The sequence below is a fragment of the Macaca thibetana genome, chromosome 6 (genome assembly GCF_024542745.1).
Source record: "Macaca thibetana thibetana isolate TM-01 chromosome 6, ASM2454274v1, whole genome shotgun sequence".
NCBI lineage: Eukaryota > Metazoa > Chordata > Mammalia > Primates > Cercopithecidae > Macaca > Macaca thibetana.
In genome coordinates, this window is record NC_065583.1 from 132,024,703 (window position 1) to 132,034,029 (window position 9,327).

A 9,327-nucleotide genomic window follows, 5' to 3' on the forward strand; every position below is an offset into this window, starting at 1 on the left:
TAGGCATGATGGTGCGCAACTGTAGTCCCAGCTACTCCGGAGGCCGAAGTGGGAGAATCACTTGAGCCTCCCAGTGGGCCTGACTGCACCACTGCACTCCAGCCTGCAACAGAGTGAGACTCTGTCTCATTCATACATATATATATATACACACACACACACACACACACACACATATAGATATATAAACATATATAATTATTATTCACTTAAATATTTTTCAAGATTTTAAAAATATAATAATACCGGTGTGGGTGTAAGGAGAGATGGTTACTTAAAACCTGCTGGTGACAGCATAAATTAGTGGAGTCTGTCTGGAAAAACAACGTGGCCATATGCTGAAAGTGCCTTTTGAGGATCTAAGTTTTTATTTCAGTGATAACATTCTTAGGAATTTATCCTGCAGAGAGAAAAACAAAACAAAACAAAACACTGAACAAGTGGGAAAAGATGAATACAGATGCTCCTCAACTTACCATGGAATGATGTCCCAATAAGCCATGTAAAGTCAAAAAAAATCATAAATCCAACTGTTGTAGGCCAGGGACCATCTCTAAGTAAGGATGTTTATTACAGCACTAATTTTAAAAGCTAAATCAGGAAGCCATCTAAATGATGAAGAACAGGGTTAATAAAATAAATTTGTTACCAGCATACCAGAAACACTGTGCAGTTTTTAAATCACATTTTAAAATGTATCTGATTACCTTTAAAGTAGTAATAACATACTATTATTTGAAACAATGTAGCCCCTGTGTTTTTAACTATATGTTCCTTTGGAATTATATATTCAAGTCTGGAAGTATATAAGCCAAAATGTTAGTTTTTTAAAAATTCTGGAAAGTAGAGTTCTGAGTTGCTTATTTTTTTGCGTTATATTATTCAATAATTTCTGAGTTTTCTAAAAAAGAAAGATTTGCATGTTAGACTTACAAAATTACAAAAATGGGTGTTATTTTAAAATAGGTTCCAAAAAGATGATTGAAACTTTTATAATTGAAAAAATTACTTTTAAGTAGAACATAATGTTGTCATGTTAATCTGCAAAAGTCCACAGTCAGTGATAGAAAAATAGTAAGGTAAACCTTCTTGTTTTAAAGTCAGTGCTCTTTGTAGGTTTGTGTAAACTTAAAAGGCCTCTACTCAGAATAACTTATCTCTGTATGGAAAGCAATGATGTAATTTAAAAACTTCTCTTGATTTATCAGAAATAGAATATTGAGAAAAAATAAGATCTAATTTTAAAAGTTTATCTTAAAAAAGATAATCAGTTGTCTCTAATAAAAAGCAATTGACCTATTTTATAGTTGTGTATAAAGATAAAATAAAAAATAAATTTGAAAGATTTTTATAAATTGCAAAATCTGTGCATATTTTACTAATTATATTAAAAATATATAAAATGAAGTATTTCTTTCTTTTGTTACCTAGAATCTCAAATAGTTAAGAACTTCTCAAATGAGTAATGCAAGGTCCTAAATGCTCTACTCTATAGAAGGGCTGCATAATTTCTGGTTGGAAAGTACACTTGAAAAAAAGAGTTATTGTCCTCCAGAAAAAAGGCAAATTAAAATATTCAAAAGAATGTATTCTTGGCTTTAAAACAAAATGCTGTGCTTGGCATTCTTGTAGATAAATAGATGAGATGGATGGATGGATGGATGCATAGATAGATAGATAGATAGATAGATAGATAGATAGATAGATAGATAGACAGACAGACAGACAGACAGATAGATAAACACACATCTATTTATGCACCTATGTATATATGCATACATGTGTACCTTCTCTGCCAATAATAATAATATTTAAAATCTCAAAATAGCCTGAATATAATTGAAAGGAGAATGCTTTATTCCTTACCCAAAAAGTGATGGATTTAGCATCAAGAGACAAATGTTCATTTGCTTGAATCTGTGAACATTTAGATGATGCCAGAACTTCTTCCCCAATCCTCCCCTCACTCGCACCAGTATCTTTCTTTCTCATGAAATTCCAGAAATTTAGTCATTTCCCACACTTCTGCAGAGTTTGTGCTTTTCACAAACCTTGCTGAGACTGCCTCAGTTGTATGAGCAAAATGACTGGCATGGCTGAGAAAGAATGTGAAGACTGAAAGTACCAGGCCGGCCACATTCTCCTCCAGGAACAACAGGAATGTGGCAAGGCTTTAATATCTATGAAGAATAATACAGAAAGTGCACTTGGACAAAATGCCAATGATGGCAGCAATTATACCCTCAGAGATGATAGGATTTAAAGAAACAGTCCGATTACTCAAAAATAGCCATTATAATGCTACAAAGTTCCCGGGGAATTAAGAAAATCTCAATATCTCCTAAAGAGGTACATGATTTTACTCACAGAAAAACATTTAAACTTCATTATCCTTTTAAAGAATCCTGCTAGCAAAAGACATCAATATTTGTTTGAAAATAGGATGAAAGCCATATTTGGCAGAAGCATGTTTGAAGTCTTTCCAGAATGTATTTTTGCTCTCAATGGGACAACGGAACTTGGCCTTTCCCCAACTTTAGAAAGGCATACACATATTCATATGTGTACATGTTTATGTCAAAGCAAATGAAAAGTATAACTTTAACAGATGTTCCTCCCTCCCCTCTAACCCAAGTCACTTTTTTCCCTGACATTCATGCATAAACACAATTAGTAAAGACTGACAAAATTATGATAGCTGTGTTGATGCTTTGAAGGGCTATTTGTGTGACCAAGAAAAAAAAAAAAAAGACCATCAGGTGTCCTTTTTCATATGTGTTTATATACGTGAGATATCTCTTTGAAAGAACACAGCTTCATAAATACTATGTCATGTCAGTAATCTGCAACTTCTTTGTCTACACTCAGAAATATGTCCTGGAGGGTTTTTCATTGCTAGAACATAATTTCTTTTAACTATGCACAAGATCCATTACATAATAATGACTAATATTTATTTAACTCTTATTATGAACAAGACATTTTGGTATTTTACCTGGACTGTTTTATGCAATTCTCATAAATGAGTTAGATATACATTAGCATTTCTAATTTACAAATAGAAAATAAAGTCACAGAGAAGTATAGCTACATTCTCAAGGTCACACTGTGAGGAAAAAGCAGAGCTGAATTTTGAATCCAGATGGTTGGATTCTTCTCTATAATATTTTACAACCTTCTTTATAGATGCCTACTTTTTAAAATATTCCCTCATTAGTGGACAATTAGTTTATTAGAAACTTTGCTTAATAAACATTGCTTCTGTAAACATCCTTGTCTCAACCTCTTTGTGTGCTCATTTGAGCACCCCTGTTACTCAGATGTGCAGTTCCTAGCGGAAGATTACTCATAGGTGGTCCTTCAGTACTTACCTTAACATAAAGCCTAGAAGATAAGAGCTTTCAGCTACGAATCACTCAGACCTAAATTCAAATATGTTTTCTAGTAAGGGGCTTTGGGGAAAAGGTCTTTGGAAACCTGTTTACTTATATATACAGTGAGAATGCTGACACTACCTCTCAAAATTTTGTTAGAGAATAAACGAGTTAATGCATGTGAAGAGCTTAATCTAGTACCTAGTATATGGTGAGTATTCAGGAAATAATTGCTATTGTTATCAACTTTATTGGGAAACCTCTGTATCCCAAGTCTAAGGTAAATGTCCTACTATACATTCCCATTTTATCCATTTTACCCCATGATGCCCTATAAACCATACATCATTCCTTCCCATTATAATGTAAGCAATCTCTCTCTCTCTCTGTCTCTCTATGTGTCTGTAAATGTACCTGATATCATCCATGTTTCATGAAAAAGCAAGTAATGGAGGTGTAGAAAATAAATTCCCAAAGGCTCTTTCTAATTCTCTCCCATCTTTTTGACTATCAATCTAAGAATCTTTTAATCATATTGATTTCTTTATATTCATTTAATCCAAACATAATTTTTCTTTGTTGTAGTATTATTTTTGGTTTTTTTTGTTTGTTTGTTTTTTTGAGACGGAGTCACTCTGTCGCCCAGGCTGGAGTGCAGTGGCGCATTCTCGGCTCACTGCAAGCTCCGCCTTCTGGGTTCATGCCCTTTTCCTGCCTCAGCCTCCCGAGTAGCTGGGACTACAGGTGCCCGCCACCTCGCCCAGCTAATTTTTTGTGTTTTTTTTTTAGTAGAGACAGGGTTTCACCGTGTTAGCCAGGATGGTCTAGACCTCCTGACCTCGTGATCCGCCCGCCTTGGCCTCCCAAAGTGCTAGGGTTACAGGCGTGAGCCACCGAGCTCACCCTCTTTGTTGTATTATTTCATGGGCCAATAATGCAAAAAATTAGCCGGGCTTGGTGGTGGGCACCTGTAGTCCCAGCTACTTGGGAGGCTGAGGCAGGAGAATGGCGTGAACCTGGGAGGCGGAGCTTGCAGTGAGCCGAGATCGCGCCACTGCACTCCAGTCTGGGCGACTGAGCGAGACTCCATCTCAAATTTAAAAAAAAAAAAAAAAAAAACCGAATGAAAGACAACCAGTTTAAAAAGACTGAAATCCCTTTGAAATATACAACCGAGCTAAATTCAACCCCCCAAAATGATACATTTAGGTTCTGATCAGATCAATATGACAACTATGCAGGCTCCTACAGGCCACAAAGTAAAAATGTGGTTCCAGCTCTCGCATTTAGTGATGCACATCGATCAAAATAAGTGAAGAGTGAGAAATTTCCATTTTATTCTGTGTTGTATAGACACAGCATGAAGTTGTTGCAGTTTGTTTTATTCAGTTTGCCTGGGGGAAAACTCATTTTGCAGTTTTAATAATATATTCAGATGGTTTAATGATGAATAGCATTTCAGAACTTTTAATCAGCTCACCGCAATGACTAGAGTAAACTGAACCTGTGAAGTTTTAATAGAGATGAGAGGAAATGTCACTTAACTTATACTAACTATACTAACATCACTTATTATCACTTTATCATATACTTTGAATTTTTATTTCATTAATTCTGTAAGGTTTTTTCCCACTCTTTTTTCCTGCCTCACTAGATTTTATTCTTCATTCGTTTCAGTATAACTTTGTGTCTTCATAACTGACTTCGACTCCTATATTTGGAAATTCTGCTATCACTTGAATAGAAACTTGGGGTTCATTCTTGTTAAGGTCAAAAGAGCAAGTATCTGCAGCTGAATTTGTTGCTTGCCAAAGTACACAAGTGAAATGAAATATAGTGAAAGTTTCCAAAGTGAGAATGAAAACAGATACATAACTTCAGAGAACTGGAAATAGACTGGGTTTCATCTCCCTGATCCATGTAATTTCTTCTCTTTTCCACTGTTTTCATCATTCTGTATGTGCATGTTGCATAATTTGTTATGAGAAAACTCAGAGAGAATTTAAAGAATGCAGTGGAGATTTGGGAGCTGGGTTCAATCCTGAAATTCATTTATGTCAACATCAGGCAGTAAAGGAAGTAAGTAAGTTGCAGAACTTCGCGAGAGACTTTATCCAAAGCAGCACAGAAAGAGAGACAGAACATAAAAAAATAAGGAGCAGAGTCCTGTCTGTGCCCAGATGCAAAAACTTGGAAAGTATTTGTCAGCTCTGGCCGTTTCTGCCAAACAAGCAATACTATAAGGCAGAGGCAGACTTCCAAATGGCCTGAACCATCAGTCCCAATCCTACCACCGTGTACCCAAAACACCCATTAAGGGTTGATGCACAGCAGCCTTGATCCTGTGCCCACTGTGATAGGTTCCAACTCTCCTTCCAGAGAGCAGAGTGATTATTTCTGACTCCTCTCCTACTAACCACTACACTAATGAGTTATTCCTTTAATGATCATGTGAGGTTTTGAAAGAAATAATTGGCTTAGCATAGAAAAGAGAAATATTAAAATCATGTCTTAAATATCATTTTAAAAACCTCTCCATGTGATATATCAAAGTTCCAAAACAAAACTATAATTAGTTGGATCTCTAATGGAAAACATAGGTGTAGTGAAGTTTTAAAAACTTCTGTGTCATACATCAAAGTTCCAAAACAAAAGTATAATTAGTTGGGGCTCTAGTGAAAAATACGGGTATAGTGAAGTTCTTATATTAACTTCAGCACCTTAGCCCTGCGGAATTGGTAAAACTCTCAGCTGTAAGAAATGCTTGGTTCTCTCAAGATACTCTTCTCAGGTAAATTTCTCAGTCCTTTTGTATCCATCATGTAGTCATTATCTATGACTGATCACAATCCATAATATGCTGGGCATTTTCTTATATTTGTGCTGATAAATATTTTCATAGAAGTGTTTCTGACAGCTATTGTTCAGTTTTGTAGATTCTGCTTTTATTAAACCTTTGTGGCTCTAAGAACGGCTACTCCTAATTTGATACTCTCAAAGCCAAAAGGTATAGTGGCTCATTAACTTGCAACTGATATTGTGCAAATGCTATCAGTAACTTCTGATCGCTTCCACAGGATAGCCTTCTGAGTTGCATTCCAACTACCCAGAAGTAATTGGTTATACTTTGTTCTTGGATAGTCTTCTAAAATAGCTTCCTAAATTAATGCTAAGGTGTTATGTACACATCTCTGGGTCAATGAGGTGTGGTTTACAAAAGCGTTTATTCATTCATTTAATAATTTATAAATCACTTATTGCAAACACATTTATGGTGAAGCAATGCGAATGACCCAGGGCTATGAAGACACGGTTTATTCACATTACAATCTGGTAGAGAGAGATAACATATAAACCAGTATGTGTATAAAATGTGATACACACTGCAAAAAAGATTCAGCAGAAGAAAAAGGAAATGGTCAACTCTACCTGGGGAGAAAAAAAATAGTCTTTTCTAAGCCCAAGAATTCTTGACATACCACTAAAAGAATATTGTGTGCAGCTAAAATATGTGTCATTGAATTAAAACTTTGAATATATAACATTATGGACAAACAAGGATATTCGGTGAATATTCCAAAACTTTACCCTCGTCCACATCCAGAAGCAAAAAGTGAATTCATAGCTTGTAAATGTTGATCTCAAATGGGAAAATAAAGGAAAACATTTGTTTTCTAGCATCTTTTCTAGAAATTCCCAGTTTTCTTCTCTTTGTGTTTCACTTCCCTGTCAGAACCCAGTAACGTCAAACTTTCCAACAAAAAGTTAATGGCTGTGTTCACTTCCGAAGAGAATCAATTAAATTTATACATTTCATAATTTTTTACAATGCTAGACTTGCATTGAAAAGATTGATTTTTGTACTCCATTCTCCTTAAAAGTTACTCTTTAAAAGAAGCATACTTTAAAATATTTTAATTAATATAAGATAAAAATTATACATTAAATATTTTCAGTGAAGCACAACTTTATGCTATCACCTTTCATCTTTGACCCCCCAAATTCAGTATAAAATTGTAGCTCTATAGCATTAATTGCTACTGCTTTCTATAAAAAGGTTTTTGATAATTTTCATGTTCCAGATCTGCAAATTCCATTCTGTGATACTTTTTTTGTTTCAAAGTAATCATTAATAGAATTAAGTCATTTTTAGTTATCAGGCATGTAAAGACTAGGAACAACATTTGTTAGCAGATTCATAGGATTCTCTAGTTGAGACTGATGTGATTATTTATAGCACTAAATCTCTAAAAAGCATGAAATTCTCTTTCATACTCTCACCTTCATGAAGTCTATGAAAATTGATCAGTTGGAATAGTTCATATTTGACTTCCTATAAGAAAAAGTCAGTAAAAAAAAAGGTAGATAAAGCTTGTCTTTGGGCATTATAAAATCCAATTTTAAAAATAAGAGTTTTGATCTATATATGATGATTCTGAATGCATAACCATTAATTTAACAATAGAAGGCAGATAAGAATTATTTGACCCATATGGTCTAATAAAGTTTTAGAAATTAAATAATGCATGTAATTTTGCAGAGAGCAAAGAAATACATTTGGAAGGATATAATCACCTATCATCTCTTCCCACAGGACAACCACTATTTTCTAGTATACACACACAGACACACACACACACACACACACACACACACGCACTGCATGGAACAAAAGCATTAATGAACTGTTTCTTTTCAAAGATAGGAAATATCCATTAAAATCACTCTTACAGCTATTAAAACTATTACGACATTAAAATAAAAGATAAAAGACAAACTCCAATGCACAGAAGTATTCAACTTTTTGAAAATTTCTTTCCTCCACGAAATAAGTTAATAATTAATAAATAAATTTTAATTTTTTGTAATAAGTAGCAACAGATATTGCAAAAAGCTAACATACCCATCAAGAAAAATGATTACCACTGACAACGTGCATGTGTACTTTAGGTTTTGTGTATTTCTCAGGCTGCAATAATGCCATTGAGACTGTGGGGATATCAGAGCTGACACTGTCAGTGATCAAACTGAATTAAAAAATAAAAAAGCAAACCTTGTTAGTCACAAAGGCAGTGGGAGCAGCAGGGAGGACTGGGGGTGGCAAAGAAATGTGCTTTTTAGTCTTACCTCCTACAGCCCCAGAGGAAATATGTTGATTTTTGGTGCAATTAGTTGCCACAAAAACTCTGCTCTAAGGAACCCTGTCTATTTCTTTACCTTCTAGGAACTATTATAATAATATTTTAATTATTATGAAGCTTTCACCAAGATGCTCAGGGTGTTACATCAACAATTAAAACATCATCATCATAAACAATAACAATTAAAACTACATAAACCGCACAGCACAAAACAGCCACAGAACACTGAGTACAATGGCACTATTCAATGAGAAGGGCCCTTTTTTTAGTGTTTTCTGTAATGTGACGTTACATAATTATATTCTGAAGTTCAAAACCAGAAGCAGGTCAAAAAGCATCATCAGTCGACAAACTACAAAATGACTACACATTTGTCTATGGAACATTGGCCTCATATTTGGGGGAATTACCTAGTATCCACTGTTTTCTTTAAAATCGTGACTTTAAAAAAATAATTGAATGCCAATTAAAATGAAGAAAGAACCCACTGACAGAGATTCTGGCAGAATAGAAAATGCTTGTAGGATTTTAGTACCTCTGTCTCCTCTTCCATATTCCACTGATTGTGGCGATTAGTAAGTTGTTTAAGCCATTTCCATTTCAGCGTCTGTGAACAAGGAGCAAAATTGTTTCTGGCACCAGAGAAATTACTTTAGGATGTACAAACGAAAGATTCTGCTACTCTATCAAGCAATTCACATAACACTGCCCACGAATCCACTGTATAGCCAGGGATACCAACTCTCTGGTTTGAAATATACATTTCCTTTGAGATATTTTAAGTAAATGATATTCAGTGACTTCTTCGTTAT

General features: G+C 34.6%; 1 long non-coding RNA gene across 1 annotated transcript; it reads right to left on the minus strand.

Moving 5' to 3' along the window:
* Positions 1-254: 254 nt before the first annotated feature.
* LOC126956439 (uncharacterized) lies at positions 255-9,122 on the minus strand. The gene is made up of 3 exons (XR_007726380.1): positions 9,051-9,122; positions 7,656-7,707; positions 255-400 (listed from the first exon to the last, which is right to left on the minus strand). It is a non-coding gene; the product is annotated as an uncharacterized LOC126956439 (long non-coding RNA).
* Positions 9,123-9,327: the final 205 nt, after the last annotated feature.